The following is a 27,736-nucleotide window of genomic DNA, read 5'->3' on the forward strand; positions in this document are numbered from 1 at the left end:
GAATAAACTGATCTGTTTTGGGAATTTCCCTGTTTCCTTAAACTTTCAGTTTGATTCTGTGGCATGTAGCAATGAGTGACTCCATTTTAGTTTGTTTTTTTGGAGTCTAGTACATCAGCTGAGTCCAAAAACCATGGCCTCCCATAAGTTTAACACTTGGCTTTAAGAAAAATAAGTCTACATGTGTTTAATTATAAGTTCTTCTATTAGAAAGTGAACTTGGGAACAAGACATGCAAAGTGGACCCCAAACATCTCAAGCAGAGAGGTAGCTGATAAGAATCAGAGACCAGAGCACACTGAAGTGACATCTTAATCTGAACTCCAGGGCCATCCTGACTTTACAACTAGTGCTTGCTCTATTATCAGTCACAGCCTATCAAGAAGGCTTGGAGAACCTGGATGGTTCGCTCTCAACACTAAATAACCATTGTGGAGCAGGGAAATTTCAGAGGCCAAGAGGATTCCTCAAAGCAGAAGAAAGGCAATTTTGATGCTATCACTTTAAAGCTACCCAGCAAAACAATGGATTTCTTCTAAAAGCATGAATTCCTTTCACTGGAAAAGCCACCAGCTGGTTTGTCACCTCTCAGAGATACTCTGAGAATCTCTGCATTGAATGAGATGGTTCCATGGCTTCTTTTTCAATTGCTAAGTCTCTCTCTCTCTCCAAACCACCCTTACCCCAGTTAACACAAAACCTAAATTGCTTTCAGAACTAGAATGAGTTTACATGGAACATAGTTTTAGATGGTCTCACTGATCCAAACCCTAAGCAGTGCCAAGCTCCTATCACAGATCTCTGAGGTGTCTGAACTGTACGTCCAAATGGCTTTAGAATATCTCCATTGTTGTACACTTTCAAGCTGCCCAAACCTACACTTTTCTCCTTTCTGATGTCTACTTTGCATCTCAAATACAAGGCTCCTTCTGAAGTTCCTTAGAATATCCCTGTACTCCCAGCTTCTTACTCTCACATGAATTCAATCTCTCAGCCTGTTGATTCTGTCTCACAACTGTGACTTACATACTTTAGTTCCCATGCCTTGTTCAAGCCCTTGTCACATCCTCCAGGCTCCAATGCCTAACCATTGCCTAACCCACACCCAATCCCACACAGCATGCCCACATTGACATTTTTCACCACAAATGTTGCCGTGTCTCTCCTATGCTCAAATTCCATCAAATGGACTCTGAAGATTTGCTACCCAAAGGTCCATGTGTTAAAAATGTGATCGTTATAGTGGGGTTAGGGGGTAAGACTTAGTGGGAAGTTACTGGGAGCTATAATCAAAGAGTGTTGTGGAACCATGACCTCTTCCTCTTGGCTCCTAGGCTTGTGAGGTAAACAGTTTTGTTTTGCCATATGCTCCTGCCATGACCTATTGCCTTGCCACAAGCCCAAAACAATGGGCTAATCAACTGTGGACTAAAACCTCTAAAACTGTAAGCCAAAATAAATCTTTTCTCTTTATAGGTTAATTATCTCACATATTTCATTTTAGTGAATAGAAGCTGACTAGTACATTGTCATTTAACACTCTAAGGCTGCTTACATACACTTAGTTCAACAATAAGTAATACAGTACTTAAATTGTCCACCAGAAATGTGGACTACTATACTAGTTCTGGTGCTTAATAGTGGTGTGGGTTAACTAACCTTTTTAAAACTTAGTTTCTTTAGTCTCCCCTCCCCTCCCCTCCTCTCCTCTCGTAAAATTGTGCTATTGTATGGATCAAGAGGAGTAAATGTAAAAATGCAGAAACCTGGCAGAGACATGTTTTTATCTGCCTGAACTCCCTTTATTCTAGACATTCTTTCTCTCTTCTCCTCTTCCACCCCATGCATATACTTATGTGCATCTACAGATGATTGGTCTAGGGAAGTCCACTTGACCCAAGTTGAGCCAATTAGTCATTCCATGGACAATGAAAGAAAGATAAAGGTAGGGGAGGGAGAGACAGAGACAGACAGAGAGGAAAAATGAAGGATATTACAAAAGGGAAGAGTACAGATTAGAAATAGAGAATCCAAATGGAGTCCCTAGTTCTGAGTTGTCTTTGGAACACCTGAATAACTTCAATGCTTATAATAAATTTCCCTTGGGTGACTGCCAATTGCAATCTAAAGAGTCTAACCACACTCATCTCTCAACACATGCTCATTATACTATTATAATTAAACCATAAACACCTTGAAGGCACGGGTAGAATCTTACTTGACTTTGTATCCTTAGGGACTAGCACAGTGCTTGATGTACAGCAGGCAGACACCTGCTGAATGAAAGGTTTATTGACTTCAGAAGAGAAATTTTAACTTGGGGATAAAATTCTTTAAAAAAAAAGCTTAAAAACCTAGAGATACTATCCTATGCTAAGAGGCAAAAGAGAATAACAACAATAATAACAAAAGGTAGCAAATTTTTTTGTTAGTTATGTCCAGAATGAGCCAGGGGAATACACATATGATAGTCACTGTTCAGGAATATTTAATCTCCTTGAATACCTTTGAACTTATCAATTGAGCTAATCAAGGTTTATTTTGAGGATTAAAAAATAATTTTTTTATGAATAATGTTAAACCCATGTAGAAAACTATTATTGAAGCTTATCACCAAGAGACAGTAAGATGTTCAGTCATGAGCTGTTCTGTCATTAGCAATTTAGCAACTGAGGAAAACAAATCACACTCCCAACCATGACCCTGGGACATGGAAGAACTTACATAAGTCTCACAAACTGTTGGAAATGCCACAGAGTCAAAGTTAGGTAACTGTTTATATTCCTTACTGCATTTCAATCTAGAGATTAAAATAGACCTTACTGTTCCAGAATCCTTGCTGTAATAAGAAATAGGCTCTGAATGGCTGAGACGGAATTTTAATTGCAGAACCAGGAGCATAAGAGAGGAAATGGGGGGGGGGGGGCTGTTCTTCATAAAAAGGGCATGAGGGCAATTTTTAAATGCTGGTTGCAACATATCCCTTCTGCCTTGACACAAAGTATAAATTAATTACTAAATAATGACACAAAATTCTTATGTCTTACATGTCCAAAATACTTTTTAAACTTATTCATTCCTTAAAAGTCTACAGTCCAAAAATTTGAGAATAAGATGGCTGATTTACTTGATACATAGTTTGACCAACACCAATATCAAATAGTGGTTAGATCCACTATTTCTTACCAGGAAATTGTACAAACCTGTAATGTAATAAAGTACACCAAATGCTTACAAATGCAACTTATGATATGTTTCTATGAGAGGGTACATTGAGAATTCCACCCTCTGTTGTTTAGAATGGTTCTCAAACTTAAGTGTGCCTTCGAGTCACCTGGAGGACTTCTTAAAATATGATTTCTCAATTCCACTGCAGAGACTGTCTCGGTAGATGGTAGGACCTGGGGGAGCTCCCAAGTGGTGAGCCTTGCAGTTCACTGATGACAACTGAGTAGCACTCACCTAGATGAAACACGGTGACTTTGCTTTAGCCAGAGACTGGAATTTCCGTGTCTCATTATACTAAGCCTGTGATTCTCCTAGTTTGTAAATACACAGCTCAAAAACCACTACCAGGGGAATGGAAAGGAGAACCTGGGGAGGCATGGAGTTAGGCTGACAGGAACATGAACTTGGGCGTAAGAGTGGGGGATAGTCACCATGAGTGCCAGGCGCACTACTGAAGTCACCGTTTCCTGCTCCACAAAATGGCCACCATGCTCCACACACATGTGGTCACATGCCTCGCCAGTTTCAGGTCTGTGACTGGAAAAGCTGCACTCGGAAGAGCAAGGGCTGGTTGAACCAGAGAAATCCCACAGCAGCACCAATCCAGGGGAACTGAGCGAGCAGGCAGAGAGACAGGATGCAAGGAGGCCCGGGTTGCCGGAAGACGAGTTCTCGTGAGACCTCGAAAACTCCAATATTGAAACTAGGGTATTAGTGAGAAAGGGCAGCCCCGCCCCTGGATGAGGAGTGGGCGGGGGACAGGATTGGCTGGGAAATCACGCGAGAGGTTTGAACCCAGAGCGCGCAGTCGCCGGGCAGAAGTCATAACGACAGTGAGAGCACACACGTCGTACGTGCGGACGTTGAGGTCTTACCCCGCGGCGGGTGCTCGGAGCCGCAGTTCCTCCGCAGAGAGGGCCTTGGTGGTGAAGCTAACCCTCGCTCACCAGTGGAGTACTCCAAGTTCTGGTACTTTTCCAGGATGAGTCATGTGCCAGTGGGAAATGCGCTGGGCCTGGACCAGCAGTTTGCTAGCCTAGACCTGAACTCTTCAGATAATCAGACTGGAGGAAGTACAGCCAGCAAAGGGCGCTATATCCCTCCTCATTTGAGGAACAGAGACGCCACTAAGGGGTTCCACGACAAAGACAGTTCAGGGTGGAGTGCTAGTAAAGACAAGGACGCTTACAGCAGTTTTGGGTCTCGGAGTGAGTCAAGAGGCAAGTCTAGTTTCTTCAGTGATCGTGGAAGTGGATCGAGAGGGAGGTTTGATGATCGCGGACAGAGTGACTATGATCGCCTTGGCAGCCATGCAGATAGAAGTAGCTTTGGAAAATTTGAACGTGCTGGAAACAGTCACTGGTGTGACAAATCAGATGAAGATGACTGGTCAAAACCACTCCCACCAAGTGAACGCTTGGAACAAGAACTCTTTTCTGGAGGCAACACTGGGATTAATTTTGAGAAATATGATGACATTCCAGTTGAGGCGACAGGCAACAACTGCCCTCCACGTATTGAAAGTTTCAGTGATGTTGAGATGGGAGAAATTATTATGGGAAACATTGAGCTTACTCGTTATACCCGCCCAACTCCAGTGCAAAAGCATGCTATTCCTATAATCAAGGAGAAAAGAGACTTGATGGCATGCGCCCAAACAGGATCGGGAAAAACCGCAGCATTTCTCTTGCCTATCTTGAGTCAGATTTATTCAGATGGTCCAGGTGAGGCCTTGAGGGCCAGGAAGGAAAATGGAAGGTATGGGCGCCGCAAACAGTACCCAATCTCCTTGGTACTGGCACCAACGAGAGAACTGGCAGTTCAGATCTACGAGGAAGCCAGAAAATTCTCATACCGATCTAGAGTTCGTCCTTGTGTGGTTTATGGTGGTGCTGATATTGGTCAGCAGATTCGAGACTTAGAACGTGGGTGCCACTTGTTAGTAGCCACTCCTGGTCGTCTAGTGGATATGATGGAAAGAGGAAAGATTGGATTAGACTTCTGCAAATACTTGGTGTTAGATGAAGCTGATCGGATGTTGGATATGGGGTTTGAACCTCAGATCCGTAGAATAGTTGAACAAGATACTATGCCTCCAAAAGGTGTCCGCCACACTATGATGTTTAGTGCTACTTTTCCTAAAGAAATACAGATGCTGGCCCGTGATTTCTTGGATGAATATATTTTTCTGGCCGTAGGAAGAGTTGGGTCTACTTCTGAGAACATCACACAGAAAGTCGTTTGGGTGGAAGAACCAGACAAACGGTCATTTCTACTTGACCTCCTAAAAGCAACAGGCAAAGATTCACTTACCTTAGTATTTGTGGAGACCAAAAAAGGTGCAGATTCTCTGGAGGATTTCTTATACCATGAAGGATATGCTTGTACCAGTATCCATGGAGACCGTTCTCAGCGAGATAGGGAAGAGGCTCTTCACCAGTTCCGCTCAGGAAAAAGCCCAATTCTAGTGGCTACGGCAGTAGCAGCAAGAGGACTAGATATTTCAAATGTGAAACATGTTATCAATTTTGACTTGCCTAGTGATATTGAAGAATATGTACATAGAATTGGCCGTACAGGACGTGTGGGAAACCTTGGCCTCGCTACCTCATTCTTTAATGAGAGGAACATAAATATTACTAAGGATTTATTGGATCTCCTTGTTGAAGCAAAACAAGAAGTGCCATCTTGGTTAGAAAACATGGCTTTTGAACATCACTACAAGAGTAGCAGTCACGGACGTTCCAAGAGCAGTAGATTCAGTGGAGGCTTTGGTGCCAGAGACTATCGACAAAGTATTGGTACTAGCAGCTCCAACTTCAACAGCAGTCGTGCCAGCAGCAGCCGCAGTGGTGGAGGTGGCCACAGCAGCAGCCGAGGATTTGGTGGAGGAGGCTATGGAGGCTTTCACAACAATGATGGATATGGTGGAAACTATAACTCCCAGGGAGTTGACTGGTGGGGTAACTGAGCTTGCTTTGCCAAACAAGTTAATATGGAAACCACATGTAACTTAGCTGGACTATACCTTGTGTAGCTTCAAGGGTTCCTGCACATTACCAGCTGTGATTCTTCACTGATTTATTATTATTAAAAAAACCTCAAAGTTACAAGAAAAAATGAAAGGAACAATCAACAGCCCTGTTTCAAAGATGGTTTAAAGACTTCATTGCTGTAGTTTGGATTAACTACCCCCATCCCAAACTGCTTTATAATTTTGTGACTGAGGATTATTTGTTTGTTAATGTACTGTACCTTTAACTTTAGATAAGTTTTTATTTTGATGTTCTGTTGGCTCAGTAATGCTCAAGATATCAATTGTTTTGACAAAATAAATTTACTGAATTTGAGCTAAAATTTTTTTTTAAATGCACCATGTCTGGGGTTAAGTGCATTTGTTTCCAGGGAAGTATTTTACATATCTGCTTGTTTTCATGAATATAAAAGGCAAAAAGAAACTTAAAATAGTATCCATAACTCTATAAACAGACTTTAACTCCAATCCAAAAGGTGACATTGCTCTAAAATACCCTCACAGATTTCAGAAAATTACAATAGCAATTTATAGAGTAACTGAACAAATAGCTGACAAGTTTTTAACTAGCTACAAGCACTAAAGCTATATAGACTTTTTGAAATGCAAGGTTATGTTTTTGTAATTTAAGTATTTGCTGATAGTTTACAGTTTTAAACTTTCACATTACTCTTTTAAAGCTCAAATTCAACTTCTGTTTAACATAGGTGTTAATGAATATTTCATAACAAGGTATGTAAATCTGTATTATTACTGTGATATTTGGGATATAGTAAAATTTAAAAAAGCAATATTGTACTGTCTTGTCTGCAAAAACAATTGTGTGTGTGTGTGTGTGTGTGTGTGTGTGTGGGTTTGTGTATGTATATAGAAACAAAATATTGAATTAGTAAATGGGAGACTAATGTTTAGGTACTAAAAGATACCTAAAGGGAGTTTATGTGGGAAGGATGGAGTGAAAATAATAATGAAAACTAAATTCTTTAAAGTATGTATATTTTAAAAGATCTTCTGAAGATTAAATAAAAATGAAAAAATCCTATAATTGAAACTGTAAGAAACTTAAAAGGATTATGAGATAAAATCTAAAGGAAAGAAACTGTAAATATCTTAAATTTGCTCAGCATTTTTACTGTAGAAATATCAGCACAAAAATTTGAAACTTGTTCGTAATCATAAGGATACAGAGAATGTCAATGTCATTTGTTTAATGCAGAGGCAATAAATAAATAAGTCCAAGTTAAGAAAAAAACATTGTAATACTAAATATGTATTGCAACTGTCAATATGAACTCAACTGTTGAAACGAATATTTTACAGTGTCAAAGTATTATCTCACATATAAGTTGTGAATTTTGTGGAGAAACACATAACGGGGGCAATTAGCCAAGCACTCAAATGTGCAGCCCAATGTTAGGAGTGAGTCAGGCCTCCTGATGTGATGTGAGAGGACTGCACAACATCACCGGTGAAGTACTCTCCCCACGCTAGCATAGCCTTGAGGCATATATTCCAGAATATAAGATACAAAGAAGATAAAGAATTGGGCTGAACAATATCTTAAAGGAAACACCAGAAAAACTTAAAACATGTCACATGATGTGGACAAATAGCTTGGTTTCTTAAAAATGTCAACCTAAGCTAGGTGTGGTGGGGCATAGCTATAATCCTAGCACTCAAGGGAAGAGGCAGATGATCACAAGTTCAAGGCCAGCCTGGGCTACAAAGAAGGAAGGAGGGAAGAAGGGGAAAGTGAAGATGTGGATGACATATGTTAGATACTCGAGTCTATGAAACAATGAGAAGAATCTGGCTGGTAATTAATGATTTTGTGCTTATATAGGAGGATGTGCTTGTTTTTTAGGCAACTCAAATGGAAATATTTAATGGTGAAGTATTTTTTAAAGGATCAAAGCAAACTAGCAAAATGTTAATAACTTCTCTTAGGCAAAAGGTATTCAGGTATTCATTGAATAAATGTTCAAAATGTTTAATGAAAAGTTGTGAGAAGAATCTGTATCTTGCTTTAATCCTATGAGGAAATGAAAAAAATTAAAAATGCATGCAATAAAACAGTAAAAAAGAAGTACACAAAATTCAAGATAATGGAAAAAAGAATAAAAAAGATAAAGGATAAGGGGAGTTCAAGTGCCCATATGTTGAGGCTTAATTTGAGATTAAGCCTCAAATGTAGCTCTCAGTTTCCTGGTTACCACAGCAGAATAAGAACTATGGTCACTGCTACCACCTTCCATCCAAAGGCCAAGGTTACCAGTTCTATAGGGAAACTAAAAGCTGGTTGAGAAGGAAATTTCTCTTCCCATGGGTCTTCTTATGGAGTGGACTCATTGCTAAAGAGAACAATACCATCAACATCACCCTCACAATAAATGCAAGAGGAAGAGGAAGGGAGAGCTTTACTCCTCTCTCTCTATGTAGGCTAAGAATACTCAAGTGCATTGAAAACCCTTTTGGGAGGAGCAGGTAGGTAGGGATGAAGAATAAGGGCAAAGATCACAGAAATGAACACACTGCCATCATTCAAATGAACTTTCTGTAATGCCACTTGCTCCACAAGGACTTCTGATAAAGAGCTGGATTGAAAACAAAAACTGAAAATATATGAAAATGTTTGTTTGTTGCTCATATGTAGAAATCAATTTGATTTTGGTATGTTAAAAAAAGTAGATTAATTTTTTAAAAATCTGAGCAGCTCAACATTTCCTGTTAATACTCTGGCAGGTCATTCACCTTAAAGTGCTAATGACTTTCTGGAAGATTAAATAGATCAGGACCAGAACTTTTCTTAAAACCTACTTTGGTTTGTTGTCACTCAAGAATCTAGAAAATCTTAAAGTTCGATGCTGAATACTGATCCTTTCCCACAAGCTTTACCCTCTGTGCCTTACCCACATACCAACTTCTAATTATTTGGGGTAGGGATGAGAGACAAATTACCTGCAGCTTAGTTTCTCCACCTTAAGACAAGGATAATTTAGCATTTAATCTCTCAGTTTTATGAAGATTAAATACATTTTCTAACAATCTGTGGAAGCCTGGCAAACTGTAAAGCCTGTAGAAGCATCACTATGACCCACTTATTTTTTTTTCAGCCTAAATAATAACCATGAGATCACAGGTGTCACATTGAAGCTTTACTTTTCCCTAACAGACGCTGAGAAAAATGTGCCTCCTGAGTCATGTTGTGTCCACTGGAAATAAGTAAAGGTTTGTCTTCCTTCTAGGAGGCAGGATGATACAAATGCTATATAAAAAAATTAAACACTTGAAAAGTATATGTGGAGGACAGAGCAACATTTTCTCCTGATGGTCAAGATATGGTGCTGGTGATCCTGCCCCTCACCTAACAGTGGAGGCTCTGTGTGAGCTTCTGGGGTCAGCCACCTACTGACCTAATGAAATGCTCTCTGAACCAGTCATGGGCAAATGTAAAAGAAAGCTCAATGCAAGTTACTTTGTGCTGGGTGGGGTGGTTCTCACCTGTGATTCCAGGTACATGGGAGGCAGAGATGGAAGGGTCATGGCTTGAGGCCAACCCAGGCAAAAAAAGTGAGATCCTATTTCAAACAACAAGCCAGGTGTTGTGGTCCATACCTGTAATTCCAGCTATGTGGGAGGTGGAGGTAGGAGGACTGTGGTCTGAAGGCAGCCTGAAAAATAAACTAAACTAAAAAGTGCTCGGTATATGGCCCAAGTGGTAGAGCCCTTAAAGTGTGGAAATGAATTCACACCCTGATACTGCCACAAAAAAATAAAATAAATGAATAAATAAAAAGCTACTGTTTAAGATGCTCTAGGGAAACTTCCACACATGATAAAGAATATACTGATCCCATCAACAGTAGAATAAATAGGCCTAAAGCCATGGTGACCACTTGTCCCTGCTTGCCCAGGGCCATCCTTGGTTCTTGCACTGCAGGTCCTGCTTTCTTAGTTCCCAGCAAACAGGACACTGACGACCCTTCCTAAAGCCCATGTCCTTCTTTAAGAGCCAGAGTCTGGTGTTTTTTTAGGTTGGAAACTAGCATAGATATTAGACAGAGCATCCAACAAACTACTGGGTGTGAAACCGAGGAAGAGAGAAATGCGCAAACTGTATATCAGAGATCTCCAGACGGGATCATCTCTGGGGTAAAGGATGGAGACAGGTTGCCATGGCATAAAGACTCTCTCTCTCAGATCACACTCTCAATATGAAGGTGGAAAAGTGTTAAGGTTTTAATTAGCACTGAGAAAAGGTGACTTCTTAGGAGTCAGCAGTCAAAGGACAATTTATTACATTTGAAACAAATTCCTTAGATCCTTGGGATTTCAAAGTGCAAAAAATCTGACCTTTCAGATGTCAGTGAGAAGTTAAAGACCTCCATCTAAAGTACCCATGTCACTTCAGGTCTCTCCAACTGTGTAGGTGCTGTCTCGTGAAGGGCAACAACTGAGTCCTGCTTTCCTGCTTCTTTGCCTGGCTGGTGATTTTTGATTGGATTACAGACATGGTGAATTTTACCTTACTGAGGATTGGATATTTTTGTATACCTATAAATATTCTTGAGCTCTGTTCTGAGATATAGTTACTTGGAAAGAGTTTGTTTCAAGATTTTCTTTTAAGATGTGTTAGAAATATAAAAAATACCTTAAATAGTAGAGAATAATTAGGCCTAGAGGCTAGGGAAAGAGAGGGAAGGAAAAGGAAGGGAATCAGTGTGTCTCAGTCTTTTTACTAGCACTTTCCTAAGGAGAAAATTATATTTAAATTCTTCCTAATGGGAGAAATTAAATACTAAGGAAAGAGATTCGTCAGGTAGAGCAATACCATTGTAATGTATAAGATTTTTTTGTGTAACCCTCCACCCCTGCTAAGAACCAATTTTTCCATAGGGTGTTTCAGTACTAAAATGTTCCATGTTTTGGCAAAAGGGGTAACAATACCTACTAACTGTGCAGACTTCACATGTTCCTTACAGTGAATAAAAACATTACTGAAGACTTCCAATACCCTTCCACTTGGCTCAAGGCCTATTCAAAGCACTCTCCTCACTCTTACCCCGACTACCTGCTTCATTTGTATTATACCCATGATTTTCCTTCTGTTTCAGTGGCTTCCACAGACCACCTTGTGTTATAATTAGATAGTCAGGTATATTCCTACCCCATGAGATTGGCAAAAACACAGTCAGAACTCAGCATTATTCATCTTCATGCTGTCCAGAGGTCGGTACGTAAGTACAAATCAGTATGTTACAGGCATCAAACATTGGCTGGCCTGTCCCTGGGGTTCCTTGCACAGCTGGCAGAAGTGGCTAACTGATGTTCCCTTATCAGCCCTGGCATATGTAGTTGTGAAGTTGGAACAGTCTTTTATGTGCATTTGTTTTTCATAATTTACAACTTTCCTTCTAAAAGTTCACTTTTCACCAACCACCTACAAATATGTGATCTCTCTCCTCTGCTGTCCCCACTTTCATAGATCAGAAATTGTAGGTAAGTGGCCATTTCTATCATGTTCCACCAGGTCTGTCAATACCTTAAAAGCTGTCCCTTGAGACAGGTGCAGTGGCTCATGTCTGTAATCCCAGCTATAAGAGAGGTAAAGGTAGGAGAATCTTAGTTTAGGGGGCCTGAGCAAAAAATCATATAACTAAAGCAAAAAGAGCTAGTAGAGCACTTACCTAGCAAGTGCAAGGCACCGAGTTCAAACCCTAGTACTACTACAAAATAAATAAATAAATAAAACAATAAAAATAAAACTATAGTCCCCTAATTTTTCCAGTCATGTTTTGCTCTGTATCTACTACTCAACTGAAAGGAGAAGTGAAATGCTCATCTAAGTCTTCTTCAGGTTTTAATCAAATAAGGAACTGTGGGCAAACATGATGATATAATTCAGTGACTGTGGACAGTTCCCCCCCACCACCAGTTATAAAACCTGTAGCATGTAACGCTTGGTAAAACACAGGTGCTCGAATACCCATTCTCCCCAAATACACACACATGGCCAGACAGTGAAGCTGAGCAATAAAGGAGTACTTTTTTTTTTTTAACTTCATAAGGAAAATAGATAACCTAAAGCCAGTTTAAGGATTTTATTTTTTCCTGTCTCTATTTAATGAAAATCATGGAAGACCATTGTTTTGGGCTAAGCTTCTGCACTAGGCCAGACCAAACCAAAACAGAGTCACTTGTGCCAAATGTCACACAACCAGCCTGAAAGTTTAGGGAAGCAGAATGATCTACAAGCAAACCAGTTTTTCCTAAGCACAGAAGATTCCAGTCCACCTGAGTCAGTGTAATGAGGAAGTCTTGTCTGCTTCACCCCTTGCAAAAAAGTAACCTCATGTTAGCCATTTTTTTTTCTATTGTTTTTGTTTCCTTGTTCCCACCTTACAAAAACCACTATTCTGCTATTGTCTGTCAGAGTTCCTGTTCTATTTTGTAGAATGGGAGCTGCTCCAGTTCATGAATTAAATAAAAGCAAATGATATTCATAACTAAATTTGTAATAATTTTGTATTTTGATGCCTCTAATTTTCACTCATAAAAAGTTACCATTAAGCTGGGTGCCAGTGGCTTCCACCTGTAATCCTAGCTACTGGGGAGGTAGAAATCAGGAGGATTGCGGTTTGAAGCCAGCCCTGGGCAAACAGTTCCAGGGACCCTATCTTGAAAAAAACCATCGCAAAAAAGGGCTGTTGGAGTGGCTCAAGTAGTAAAAGCATCTGCCTAGCAAGCATGAGGCCCTGAGTTCAAACTCCAGTACCACCAAAAAAAGAAGAAAAAAAAGTTACCATTAATTTCTCATTTGCCTCAAATTATTTACAAGCACAAATGAACTAAAATCCTATAAAGTCAGAAGCTAAGTTAGTAGCAACAAACTGACAATTACTGTAACAGAAAATATAACTTTAAGCATTTATCTAGCTTCAATAGAGGCATCAGTGGTATCTCTGGAAGAGATATGGGAGGTGTCTCTTAAGGAAGTGGCTTTATTAAGAAACAGTCTCTAGGAAGCATGTGATCTTCAATTCCAGTTCCTTATTAACATTCATCCAGAAAAGGGGGTGGGTGCATAAAAAGTCAGGTCAGATCCCCAAATGTGTGGACATCACAATTTCCCAACTAGTTATGGAATCAGCAATTTGTTCACATTTGTTCCTCTTCCTGCTCCACAGGTAAACCAAGATACTCAAACTTCTATTTGCAAAATGAATCCTGCATGACTTGCATTTTAAACAGCATGATGCATTATCTTTAATAATAGCACTGGCCACATTTGGAGGAAGTTAACTGTCTCAGCAAATGACAGAAAATGATCCTTTCACATCTGCAGCTAGTAATCTAAGCTTTGAATAGAGGCTCATTCACATCAGTGAGCAAGTAATGGCCTAATTCCTCTTCCAAATCTGTACCACTCATTGTCTTATGGAACAATCACAATGAGAAACCTGTAATTCTTTGTAATCAAAAATCTGAAGTTAGGAAGTAGATCACCTAAATGAGAAGAAACTAAACTATCATCTGACACTCAAACTTGGCACCAGGCCCTTCAAATCCCAGCTGAAACAATGGGGAGGGAGAAGGGAGGGAAGACCTTCATTGTGGCTATGGAAGCCTTCTTGCTAGGATTTCCTCAGTAGACTTATCTTTCACTTCTTAAATGACATTCAAGAGTCAGAGCACAAAATTAAAAATAAACAAAGCATGAACTAACAGAAAACTTCATGAACCTAAGAGGCTGAGAGAGAGACTGCCACATAAGTGTTTGTCTTCTGGAGGAGGGGGTGCTGAAAAGAAACAACAATGGAAACCTTTGAAAGTATTGCTTACAAGGCTCAAGACCTTGATAAACATTCATCACAAAAATCAAGAAACTTAACAAAATAGGCACACAGTTCAATGTCATCTAAACTGATGATTATGGAAAATCAAAGCTGAGACGTCAGAAATGATTTGTATAAACTGTCTCATTTTTCAGATGAGGAAATTGAAATATAGAAATTGTCCAAGTTGTCCAAGGTCACATGGTGATTATTATAAGTAGTAAATCTCTCATGCGGTTCCTTTCACTTCATGTTGAGAAGATCAGCAGCCCTTATCATTCCTCTTTCCAAATACAACAATTAAGTAAGGTCCATCAAAAGCATAACCTCTGTCTGCTAAAGGTCCAGATCCCAATATCCTCTCCTCCAATTCACAGCAGTATGATTCGTTGCTAATAAGTTTTCTGACCACAGAAATGATTGGGCTGATGGATGAACCAGGCTTAACGTTGACTGAATTTGAGAAAATGGAACTACACCCCCTCTTTTAGTTATTTAGTGTTTTATCATTTACTCAGCACCTCCACATACATCATCTTAACACTCTAACAATCCTGCAAGGCAGGAGGAATCTTACACTTCCATTTTTCCAGATAAGAAAACAGCCTGGCAAGTCTAATCACAGAACTAATAACATGAATGTGGGGGCACTGGAAACTTACTAAGACAGGCAGTGAGGTTTATTAAAAATAGCATCAATTTAAAAATCAAATTAGACTGGGCTAAAATGCCACCTTTTCCCTTTACTGGCAAAATAGGTTATGGACCTCATTTTTCTCCTCTGTGAATTGGGGCTACTATAGCTATTTCCTTACAGGTTCATATGAAGATTAGACAGAACTTCTGCAACGTGCCTGGCACACAGAAATCTCAAAAGTGAATGCCAGATAGCATCACGAAGCACTAAAATTAAACACTGCAACAAATTTTAAGTTTGAAGTCAGAGAAACTGCACCTAGATGATACAACAGTTTCATTAAAACTACAAAACCTTTAGAAGTAGAGCTAACAACAGCTGACTAACTACAGCTGACACTGATAGCTTGTTCCCCTTTGTTATTTCTTGCTATATTGATTTAGGGACTACTTTTTGCAAGCTGCTTTCCCTTTCTTCGAACACACTGAGCTCTTTGTATATCCAAATACATGTATTACCCTTCATTTTACTCAGAGTAATAGATCGTTTGATTCCAGAGGAGAGACCATATGGCTATAGAGAAAGAGGTAGGTAAAGAAATGAACCCTCCCTGGTGAGACTTCCTGGAAAGAGTCAGCAGGTCTCAGACCCTTAGAGCAGGGCTCAGCCCCAAATGTCTCCCTGAATGTTTATCTAGGGCATGGCGATGCTGCAGCCAACTGGAGAGCCATGTGCCCCTCCTAAAGAGGGCAAAATGTACCCAGCTCCAGCTGACTGTGGGAATATAGCTTGGAGTTGCCAAGTCTCTTGGCATTTCAAGAAAAGCAAAAATTCTGTATTATGGAAATTTTCTGTACTTTTGAAAACACCATGTAGGCCAAACAAAGCAAATCTGGTCACCAGTGTTTCCAGTGTTGTTTTAAAGCCTTCTATGATATAGTATGCCAAATTGCAGAGAAACTTTCCTCTGGGGTTTTCTACCTAGAAAGGTAGATAGAGAGCAAAGAGCATGAGAGGCCTAGAGTGGGCTACTGAAATCAAAAGATGAGATCTTGAGCACAACCACCAGAAAGCACACAGAAGAATAAGTTAGGATATGAGATGACTGTTGGCCGTACATGCTGGCCATACCTGCCAGCCCCAGGAAAGATGACGGGTTGTTTGGTCACAAGATGACAGTGAGATTTATTAGCTAGGAGATAAGGCTTTAGACAAAGGTTTTTGCACAGTAGCACAGGTGTAAGGACTTTTGTCCACATATTAGGCTGATCTAAATAAAGTTGAACGTCTAAGAGTAGCAAACTGACTTGAATATGTCTGAGACCTCTACACAAGTCTTCAAAGCTTTCCGATACATTAATGATATATGATCCTCAGGCCTCTGTCAAAGACTTTGTTTTTGGTGACATAACCATGCTCTTTAAAGTATCACTTTGATAAGGGGAAAATTGAAAGGAACCTGAAATAAAAAGAAATGTAAAAAAGCTTTGTGAAAGGGATTGGACTATGAGCACATGATAAAAGCGAGAGCACACAAGGGAGGGGTGAGGATAGGTAAGACACCTAAAAAATAGCTAGCATTTGTTGCCCTCAACGCAGAGAAACTAAAGCAGATACCTTAAAAGCAACTGAGGCCAATAGGAAAAGGGGAACAGGTACTAGAGAAAAGGTTAGTTCAAGAAGAATTAACCTAGAAGGTAACACCCACGCACAGGAAATCAATGTGAGTCAATGCCCTGTATAGCTATCCTTATCTCAACCAGCAAAAACCCTTGTTCCTTCCTGTTATTGCTTATACTCTCTCTACAACAAAATTAGAAATAAGGGCAAAATAGTTTCTGCTGGGTATTGAGGGGGGGGAGAGGGAGAGGGGGTGGAGTGGGTGGTAAGGGAGGGGGTGGGGGCAGAGGGGAGAAATGAACCAAGCCTTGTATGCACATATGAATAATAAAAGAAGAAGGAAAAAAAAAAAGCTTTGTGAGCTTGGAGTACTGGTTTTATAAATATGTACAGACAGTTACCTTCCCAGATGAAATAAACCAAGGAGTAGTAAAGAAAGTCAGCCACTTTAATGTTTTATTTAGAAATGTGATTCATGGAATAGTCGACCTTCAAAAGAACACTAAGAAAACCCATTTGTCAGAGATTTCAATCTTCTCTCATACATGAGAGGCAGAAAATGGGTAGTGAGGCACTGCTTCATCTCTTATTGTCTAAATTAACACACGCCACTTCAATCTTTTTAAAATGTACCTTAGTGACAATGCAATCATTTCTATGAAGATTTTAATTTTTTTGCTCTCCAAGGTTTCTACATACAATTCTGAAAATTTTCCAACTTTAAATCCATTGAAATTTCACTGTACAACTTGGATGCTACCTACAGATTGCTTAAGTAAAAATAATTATAACTCTAACTAGACATCATTATTCATGTATGTGGACTTTATTACCCAAATGTTCTTATTCAGAGATACTCATTCAAAATGCAAATGGTTTCCTGTGGCAAAGTCACAGATTACAGAAGTGAACTTCTCAGCCGATTCACTTTTATATGCAAGGACAGGTATTCATTACATTAACGTTCTCTAAAACAAAGCCAACTTGCCATCCTATATAAAGCCAGCTCTGGATGTTTTTAGATTTTCTTATTAAGTAAGACTTACACTGGCATTATAGTGTTGTTGTTTTAAGCTGTAGCTTTACTCAAAGCGAACAAAAAGAAGCACTGCGAATTTGAGATTTGAGAAAAGACACTGGTTTGATTTTAAAGCTGGAAAAGATTCAGGGTTATTCTCTCATGTGACAGAGATGGGAGACAGTCATGGGCAATGATAAAAATGATTGCTCAACTAGTCAGTGGAATTGGATATCTGAATTTCATTCATGAAGCTTCCATTATTGAGGCACTGACAAATCATGACAAATACATAACCATGGGACAAAGACCTCACTATAATCTCATCCCCACATTTGTCTGCCAACACCAATGCTTCATAAAGAGCTGCTAAAACCTGGTTGTAGCGACCAGGTGAGGAAGGGAGTGCTACTTGGCACAGGATCTATGTAATCAGCAATTTAGTCACAGAAGTAGAAGCCTTTTGTATTTTGAATGAAACAGGTGGAAGCCAAGGAATGCTTTAAACATTCTATAATGAACAGCACAGCTCTCTGCCAAAGAATTATCTCACTTGAACCATCAATATTACTAAGGTTGAGAAACTCTGGTTCAAAGGCAGTAAAAGAAGGTAGGTGAGTTGGGAGTGGTGGTACACACCTGTAATCTCAGCTAGGCAGTAGACAGAGATGGAAAGATCAGAATTTGAGGCCAGACAAGGCAAAAAATGTTAGTGAGAGCCATCTCAAAGATCAAACTGAGTGCAGTGGTACATGCTTGTAATCCCAGCCATGTGGGAGGTAGAGGAAAGAAGAAATGGCACAAGTGGTAGAGTGCTATTCTAAGAAGTAAAAGGCCCTGGTTTCAAGTCCTGGTACCACAAAAAAAAAAAAAAAGGAAGAAGGTACAGAGCAAGTCTGCATTGACAAAGTGGGACATACTATCATTGTTGAAACATGGTGCATGATTTGTAAGACAAGGACCAGTACTGGCAAAATTTCAGGACTGGGCATTGTATTTGAAGATAATACAATCCTAGAGTGACTGGCCACATATCCTGAGTTGCCATGCCACTAGAATTTGTGAACTGTGCTACACTTGCTTTCTCATCTGGTCACATGTGTTATGAAGGTCTAGTTCAATCATACCTAGCATCATTTGTATCTGTTTAGAAATAGTCATTCTTTATTTTACAGTGATAAAATACACTTAAAATTACATTTAAAAAACCTTGTTTCTTGTTAAAATTTCTGTAGGAAAATTAATTTTAAAAACCTCACCTTTTTTAGCCCCTTAACTACATTCATTTCCTACTGAGAAACAATGACTTAAAGCAAAGTAACCCTCCTTTTTCTTTTGTGGTACTGGGAATTAAACACAGGGCCTCACAAATGCACACACCATCAGTGAACTATAACCCTAACCCTTCTTAAAGTCAGAATAACAGTGAGGCAGATTGAGGCACACTGCTGCAATGTGGGTAACAGAATTCTATTTCTCTGAAAAGATGTTTGAATGAGCTACTCAAGAAAAATTAATCCTAAGGGCTGAGGGTGTACCGCGGAAGAGCGCTCCGTCTAGGGCACGCACAGCATGGGTTTGCGCCCCAGCACTGAGAAAAAAAAAAGTCAAGCCTAGAAGAAAAGGCACAAATTTGAGTAAACTATTGCCCCTGACTTTTGAAAGTAACTTCTAAGTCTAAAAAAGACTATTTTAGGACTTAGAGCCTAAGCTTTACGATGATAGCATGAGCTCTCTTAATGAGGAAAAATAAATTGCTGATAATGCAAAGCACTTGGCGGTATGGACTCGTATTTTGGAAAAACGCCCGCTCCTCCCCAGGGTCCACTGGATACTCTTCCAGCAGAGAGAGGTAACACTCAACTGACTGGCCAAATCTTGCACATGAATATTTTTGTTGCTCATTTTCTCACAATTAAGATTGGGGACTCTGGGAACCATTACGTACTCATGTATGAAAATGGAAAAATTGAGACCTGTTGAAACTATTCCAGGAACGGGGGCAGAGAGGATAAAGGAGAATGGTGGAGGGGGTGAATTCAACATGATTCTAGTCAAATCCCACAAGCAAAGGTCCAGCTTCTAGTTTTAATGTCCCTGCACCTGCACCTTCCACGTGGATCTCCCCCACCTGAATTCCTGTTGCATCCCTCTGGATTACTTAATATAAACCTCCATTTCTTCCCTGTCTTCCAGATTGTTAAAGGTCTCACCTCTTCTAATAGGCTTTTCTCTCTAGTTAGAGATAAATGTTTTAAAAAAATTTTTTCAGACTGAAAAACAAAAAGTCCAGGTGAACACACAAACTGTTCTTGACCAGTGACAACTGGTGAAGACATAAAGAATAAAGGGGGGGGTGTTGAACTGGAGAAGTAAAAATGACAACTACGTCCCAACTTACTTGGTAAACCTCCTAAACTTCCAACTCAATACAAGAAGGCTTTTCTTTGGTTGATTTTGTATTTTGTTTTTCCCCAGTGTGTACTCCTATAAGCCATAGTCTGTGGAGAATTGCAGGTGCGCTCTTCTAGGAAGTCTAGTTACTAATCAGATGGGGAAAGACAAGTCATGAGAATACCCAGCTGCTAAGTAGAGCCAAAAGAGACTTGGATAAAGCTTTTCCTCTACTTTCTTCTTCCTGTGTCCCTTGCTCTCAGAGGTGTCCTGGAGCCTACCCTGATATCCTCCTATCTCACAGGGGCATAAACAGTCTTCCAGTCCCTCAAGCACCTCGGTGTGGAGCATGGACTTTGGTACTTCCTGACCCACACTTGGCACCTTTGGCGCTTTTAGAATTTGTTCACAAATTCTTTGACATTCATCTATCCCTCCAAAAAGAGAGGTCCAATTTCCTCTGTCCTGGATGGGAACAAGACTTGCTTCAAATATATCAAATATGGTGGAAATAACAGTGTACGATAGGTAATATAAAAGACGTCAAGGCTTCTTTGTGTTTTCTTTTGGATCATTCACTCAGAAGAAGCCAGCTACCTACCCTGTCATGAGAACACATGGCAAAGAACTGAAGTTTCCTGCCCCAAACTAGTATGAATTTGTCAGCCATGGGAGTGACCCACTTTAGCCAGGATGTTACAGTGCCAGGTAAACCTCCAGGTGACTATGACTCCAGTTCACATGTGGGTGGAAACCTTCACACAGAGAAAAGACACTGAGCCAGAACAATGCAGATAGGCCAGCTGCTCCCCGATTCCCGACCCACAGAAACTGTGACATAAGAAATGTTTGTTTTAAGCCACTAAGATTGGTGTAATTTGTTGCAATAGATGACCATGACAGCATTCTTCTCCTTTATCTACTCCATCATTTAGAATTGCGTCCCTGACTCACAGTCCTGTGGGACAAGCTCCTCAGAGGCCAGTTGTAATCACTATTTCCCTGCCCTGGCCCCCTCCTACCTCAGGACTGCACACACACAGGGAATTCCACAAGTGTTTATTCAAGAGATATCTCAGGTCCAGCCTTGCCTGAGGCCCTCTTCCAATCCAGGAAAAAAAAAAAAAAGTTGGTTCTCAAACGCTCACACGATGTAAGCTAGAACATGGTAATTTGCAACCTACCTCTTGATTATAAGGGTTTATTATTAATATAGGCTCTGGATTTGTAGCATTAAATTTGTTACAGACTTTTAATCAATCTGTGCTAATTCAATAGATACTCAGTCATACTCCAGAGCCTTCATCTCCACGGTTTATATTTTAGATCTTCAGTCATTTGCTACACATCAGGAGTGGTGAAAATCCTATTTTACACCAGATCAATGCTCCTTCAAACTTCTTATTTTTAAGTGTTCCCTTTGACTGTTTTGCCCTCTTATCCACCTTCTTCTGAGTGTACCTTCCTGCCTGCTCCCACAGACCCACATTAATGCTAAATATAACTGCAGGGAAACAACACGATGACATCGGCATAGCAAATACAATACTTTAAACCAACTCCCTCTTCTGGAAAGATCTTAGGAGTACATTTATCTAGCAAAGAAAGCAAACATTCTTTTGGAACTTACTTATGATGCCCGAAGAGCACTGTCAGAAGTAAAATGCACTGTTGCTGCCACGAACCACACAGCTGGGGCAAATGCCTATATTACACTGGGGGTGAGTCCCAGGGGTCGGTAGTATTTTCATTTTGCCATTACAGACTCAATTCCTTACTACATCTAGCAACATATAATAGGGCTGTGAGGCTCCCATAGGGTCGAAAGCAGTGCTAGTTACCGAAAGGCTGCCAACTGCATCATGACCCTCTTGCCCTGGTCTGAATGGAGCCTGCAGCATGCCAGCAGGGCCCGAATACAATTTTCTCAATGCTACAACAGTTCAAGGCCAATCAGATGTGCCATAAGCCAGGCATACAAAATGGTGGATCTCGTGTGCTCAGTATACATTCCCTTCACAGAACCTCTGACTTGTAACCGATTCTGTCTAAGGACCATGTAACACCTGAGTGTGCAGAACATGGCCATGGGCTGGTGCATGCTCCTTGCCTCACTCAGACTGAATCCTTACTGCTCTGGCAGTGAAGGGGAACCTGGGCTACAGAGCAATAGGTTCCACTTCTGCCCCACCTCTTAAAAAAAGAGGAAAAAACAAAACAACCCCCCCAATAGCTGAATTTTAAAAATCAGACTGATATCTGATCAATACTACTTTATTGACAATTGTCAAACATTTACCCATTTTTGCAGCAACTAATCTCAGCAGACAATGAGTTTGAATTTTACTTTTAAGTGCCATTTTTATTTACATCAAAAACACTACAATAAACAGCGGAATATCTGAGTAAAAGGTGCTCTTTGTTCACTGTCATGTAATGCCCTCAATGTTCAAGGAGTTCCTGAGGAAGCTTAGGTTCCCTGTGCCAGTGAAATTTGCCTAGGGTCACCCAGCTAAAAATAGCAGGGCCTGGATCAAAGTCAGCCAGGAAAGACTCAAGGTTGTTGGTCTGAACCATTCACTGTGCACTTGGGATAAAATCTAAAGTTCCTTAACCTGGGCTAAAACCTCCATAGGAGCTAACCCTGACTCCCTCACCAGCCTGGACAATGCTTCATCTGATTCTAGTCTCTGGTCTTTTTCTTCAAGTATGGCTTTTTTCTTTTCCTTTTTTTTTTTAAAGCTCCAAGGCCATCAATCCTGCTGGACCATAAGTCTAGAAAATTCTGGCCTCCAACTCTTCAATTAGTTAACTTCTATTCAGTCTTTACAAGCCACCTCACACTGCTTCAGAGAAAGGAGTTCCCAGCTTTCTACCTGAAGGCAGGACCATGTGTAAGTAATTACCTCAAATACCCAACATGATCTGGCAGATTTTGTGTATTTGAGAGATATTTGTTGAATATTCGATGGGTTACTCTATCCTAGAAACTATCAAAAGGGGGAGAGGGAGAGATAGGTAGATAGGTAGGTAGTAGATACATAGGTGAGAGAGAGAACAATGTCACATAGCACTGTGAATTAAGCAGTATGACAAGAATATGGGCAGGTAGTAAGAGTAAAGAAAGAAGGGAAATAAAGCCGAGATTGGGATGCCTTGAGTCAGGGAGGACATTCGGAGAAGAAGCCAATCTTGAACTCTGCTTTGAAGAAATTTTGGGCTGCTAAAAAGGGAAGAAGCCAAGGCCTTAAAGGTTAGCCTCAGGAATCTGGACATTAGCCTACAGGATTTGGGTAGCCCTGGAAGGAACTTCAGCAATCAGATTTTGCTTCAGATAATGTAGAAGACAGATGAAGGGTGGCTGTGAGTAAGAAGATGGGTAAGATCATTTCAGTTTTTCAGAAGAGATGGGAGATGAGCCTGGGGCAAGATGGTGACAGTGGAAAAGGAGAAAAAGATTTGGAGATACCAAAGAGGAAGACTCTATGAAACATACTAACAGAGTAGAGATACTGAATGGTGACAAGACTCTAGGTCTCTGGCTTTGGCAACTGTACAGATGTCCTAGTAATGGGATAGAGAGGAACATGGAAGGATGACACTTTGGTTCTTATACTGGGAAGCTCTTAGGGACTTATTGCCAATACTAGGTTTTTTTGTTTTGTTTTGTGGTACTTGTGTTTGACCTCAGGGCCTCATGCTTGCTAGGCAGGTGCTCTTCCACTTAGCTACTCTGCCAGTCTCAATATTAGATTCTAAAAGAACATATAGGGAAAAGATTTAAATATACTTTTTATTGTGAAGAACACACAAATGGCCAATAAACACATGAAAAGACACTCGACATCTTTAGTCACCTGAGGAATGCAAACAAAAATTACAATGTGATATCACTTCATACCCATCATGATGGTTACAATTAAACAAACAGACAATTAAAAGTATTGGTGAGGGTGTGGAGAAACTAGAATGCTCAGACATTAGTGGTAGGAATATAAAATGGTACAGACACTTTGGAAAATGGTTTGGAAGTTTCTGAAAAAGTTAAACATAAAACCTAACACCCAGCAATTCTACTCCAAGTATGTGCCCAAGAAAACTGAAGACACTATATTCACATACAACCTTGTACATGAATGTTCATAATGACATTACTCAAATTAGTCAAAAAGCAGCAGCAATCCAACTGTTCATCAACTGATAAGTGGATAAACAAAATGTAGTACATCCATAACTATGGAATAAAATAGAAGTACTGATGTATGTATGACATGGATGAACCTTGAAAATGTTATGTCAGGTGAAAGAAGCCAGATCTAAAAGCCACATATTATGTGATTCCATTTACACGACATGTTCAAAAATAGGCAATTTAGAGATAGCAGCATGTCAATTAGTGCTTAGGGACTGGGGGAGAGGAATATGGGGAGTTATTGATAGTAGGTATAGGGTTTCCTTTTTGGAATGATGAGAAGGTTTTGGACTTAGTGCTAATGATTGCACAACTTAGTTAATGTACTGAAAACCACTGAACTATAGGTTTTAGATGGGTGAACTATATGGTCGGTGAATTATATATCAAATTTTAAAAATCCATATAAATACCATAGGGTAGACCAGCAGCATCTATAACTTTCATTATATGGGGCACAGGATTTAATCTTAATTACCAGGATTTGCAAAAACATGTTAATTAGAAGAACACAACTTCTGTTCTAGCCTAAAAACTCATCTATTCAAGGAAGCCATCTTAATCCACAAGAGACAGAAGTGCTCTCATGTAGAAAGCAACATTAAAGCATAGCACTGTCAACAGAGGTGTTCTGAGGGATACAGGACATGAGCACTGGATGTTGCATCACAGGCTGCCCTTAACTTCTAAGTCACTGGGAGGAACAACAAGACAAGGAATGGTCTTAATTCTAAATTTGCTTTTAATATTTTAATTCTGACGTTAAAGTAAGATTGAATATAATGGTATCTTTTTCACTGAAATGTTATTACTAAACTTTTGGTGCAATTTAAAATCAATTGATGTCAATAGGTAGACTCTCAGATGCTGTTAGCTAGAGGCACATTTCTTTGTTTAATCTTTCTATGAGATACTTTTTATCCCACATGCATGATTTCTCTGTGATAAAAGGAATTATTACATTTGCATATATTTTAGCAGTCACTATGAAAAAGAGTAGTGAGTTACTCTCTTGCTAGCAAATATTGATCAAAATAGACTACTTTTAGACCAATCAACATGGAAGTTCTTTTCCCAAAGGGTTCTATAAATTCACACAGAATCTACTGTGTTCATAAGCACTCTAACTGCAAATGAAATTATTTGATAAAATGTACTACCAAGACATTTATGTATGAAGTATGTGCAGAGGAGGTATTTCAGAAAGTTACTGGGTGGATTCTGCCATAATTTTCAATTTAAACACAATTTTCTGCATATGATACTTTATACATTTCCAAAGCCCATTTGTATGCTATTTCATTTCATCCTTTCTCCCAATAACCCTCTGTACTAGTCTCTTTGTCACTAAGACAAAAAACCTTATGGGAGGAAGGATTTACTTTGTCTCATAGTTTTAGCCCATTGTGGTGAGGATGGCATGGTGGAGCAACTCAGTCATGGTGAGAGAAAGGGAGGGAAGAAGGGAGGAGGGGAGGGAGGGGGGAAGGAAGAACAGGAAAGGGAGGGAAGAAGGAAGAGGGTGAAGAAGAGAGGGAAGGAGGGAAGAAAATAGAGGGGGGGAGAGAGACAGTGAGAGAGAGAGAGAGAGAGAGAGAGAGAGAGAGAGAGAGAGAGAGAAAATGTGCAGTGAACGCTCTCCTTTTTCCCCTTTTGTTCCATCTGGGCCCCAACCTATGGGATGACACTGCCATATGTAGGATGTCTTTCCCCCTCAGTCAATCATTTCTGGAAACACACTCACTTACATACCCAGGGGTGTGCTTTAATGCTCTCTTAGGTGCTTCTCAATCTAATCTAATTCACAATCAAGATTAATTATCATATCCTCTAACATTGACAAGAAAAACACTATTTTTATTTCTATTTTATGATTAAGAAACAAAGATAGATTAAATATATTTCTATGGCCACAACCTGGTTAGTAGCAAGGTTAGGCCAATGTGTCTTTGAGTTGGGAGTCTTCCCACTATGGCATGTGGCCTCCATATGGAAATGGAACAGTAACTGATAAGAGTGAGCATCAGTTCCTGTGTCACACCCCAAAGTGTGGCAAAGGAGACGTTGGCAAGGCTACTGACTGAGGTGACCCCACACAGCTCTGCAGAGACTTGACTACACACATCCCTCTAGTGCCTGGCATCTACTTTGGTCTCTAAGTCACTGTTCTGGCCCAGTTTCAGGCCCTTCAGTTCCTTTCATCCTCTGCTAGTCATGATCTGGATAATCTGTAGGCCTTGGCATTCAGGACAAAAGGGCACTCTACCATGTAGCTCCAAATACAAAGTGACTCATTTGATGTTTATATCATCTCCCCAAGGTAGGCAAAGATCTTTGTCCTTAGCCTGGAGGACAGGCAGAGCAGGAGGTTTATCCAAGATTACAAAGCTGCCAAATGACAAGAAAGTGGCTAGACACCACATCTTTTTTTTTTGTCAATACTGGGCACTGTATCACTTAAGCCATACCTTCTGCCCTTTTTGGATTGATTATCTTTGAGATAGGGTGTCAGTGCCTGGGCAGCCAGGACCATGATTCTCCTATCTATACTTCCCTGAATAGATGAGTACACTGCAGTACCCAGCTGTTGGTTGAGATGGGGGGGCGGGTCTCACAAACTTTTTTGCCTGGGCTGGCCTCAAACTGTGATCTTCCTGATCTCAGTTGGAGACCTCCTGAGTAGCTAGGCAAGCTACCACATCTAGAACCCACATCTTTTTAATGCAATGACATAGCATTTCTCATTCATCTATGCAAACATTCAACAATTTCTTTTTGTCTTTTCAGCAAATATTTAATTATATCCTATCTATCACACCATATGAAAGATTGTAGGGGCTAGAGTAGAAAACAAAACAAAAATGGTCTGTAGTCTCATAAACTTGACAGTTTGTGAGGACAAAAATTTAAAGAGATAATTACAAACTGTGATCATTGCTAAAAGGAAAACAATCAGGAACTATTAAGAGAATATAACAAGAATCCCTAATTTAATGGGAATGATAGAGAAAACTTCTTTGAAGAAGTTACATTTAAGTACCAGCTAGCCCAGGAAGAAGTAAGGGGTGAGAGTGGTCCTTGCAGTAGCAAATGTGCAAAGGCCCTGAGGAAGAAAATATCTTGGAATAAGGAAGGTTATGCTAAGAGATACATACGATATGATATTGCAGAGGCAAATCATGGGCCTCACTGTAAATGGTAAAGAATTCTGTTTTTGTCCCCAAATGCAAGAGACAGCCACTGAAAGTTTTAAGCATGGGTATGCTGTGATCTGGCTTATATTTTTAGAAGCTCATTTTGGCTGCTGTCCATACCAGAAAATGAAGTAGAGGGAGACCAACATGGTAGTGAGACGGTCACTTAGATCATGATAGTGTGTCAGGCAAGGTGGTGGCCACTACAGTAGGATGGCAACACATGCATGCATAGGAGTGACTAAGAAAGGAAAGTGAAGCCAGACTGGCAAATCCAAAGGCTCCAGGAACTGGACCACTGTCTTAGAGGCCAAGAATACATCTTTAAAACCCAAGCTCAAACAACTTTTAAAAACAGGTCATGAATCTGAAGCAAAGAGACAGGAAGGTTTTCCAGTTGGTTGTGGCAGCCAGCTACCTTTTTTATGGCTAGCTGTCCATATTACTTTGAGCCAAATATAGGAACTCACTCCCCAAAGATCGCTGTCACAACCTTTCTGAGCTATTAGCAAGACTTGGGATCTAGAAAATGGGTCAAAGCTGAGTTCAATGCTGAGAACCATTTCTTGAGGTCAGAGGTTATA

The 27,736-nt window shown here is 40.1% G+C and overlaps 1 protein-coding gene and 1 pseudogene across 1 annotated transcript in view; one reads left to right on the forward strand and one right to left on the reverse strand.

Annotated features, from left to right (window-relative positions):
- Ppm1h (protein phosphatase, Mg2+/Mn2+ dependent 1H) overlaps positions 1-27,736 on the reverse strand; it is a 273,222-nt gene that overhangs the window by 191,110 nt on the left and 54,376 nt on the right. The window lies entirely within an intron of this gene.
- Positions 4,190-6,214, forward strand: LOC109684842 (ATP-dependent RNA helicase DDX3X pseudogene; annotated as a pseudogene).

The sequence above is a fragment of the Castor canadensis genome, chromosome 8 (assembly GCF_047511655.1).
Source record: "Castor canadensis chromosome 8, mCasCan1.hap1v2, whole genome shotgun sequence".
Lineage (NCBI taxonomy): Eukaryota > Metazoa > Chordata > Mammalia > Rodentia > Castoridae > Castor > Castor canadensis.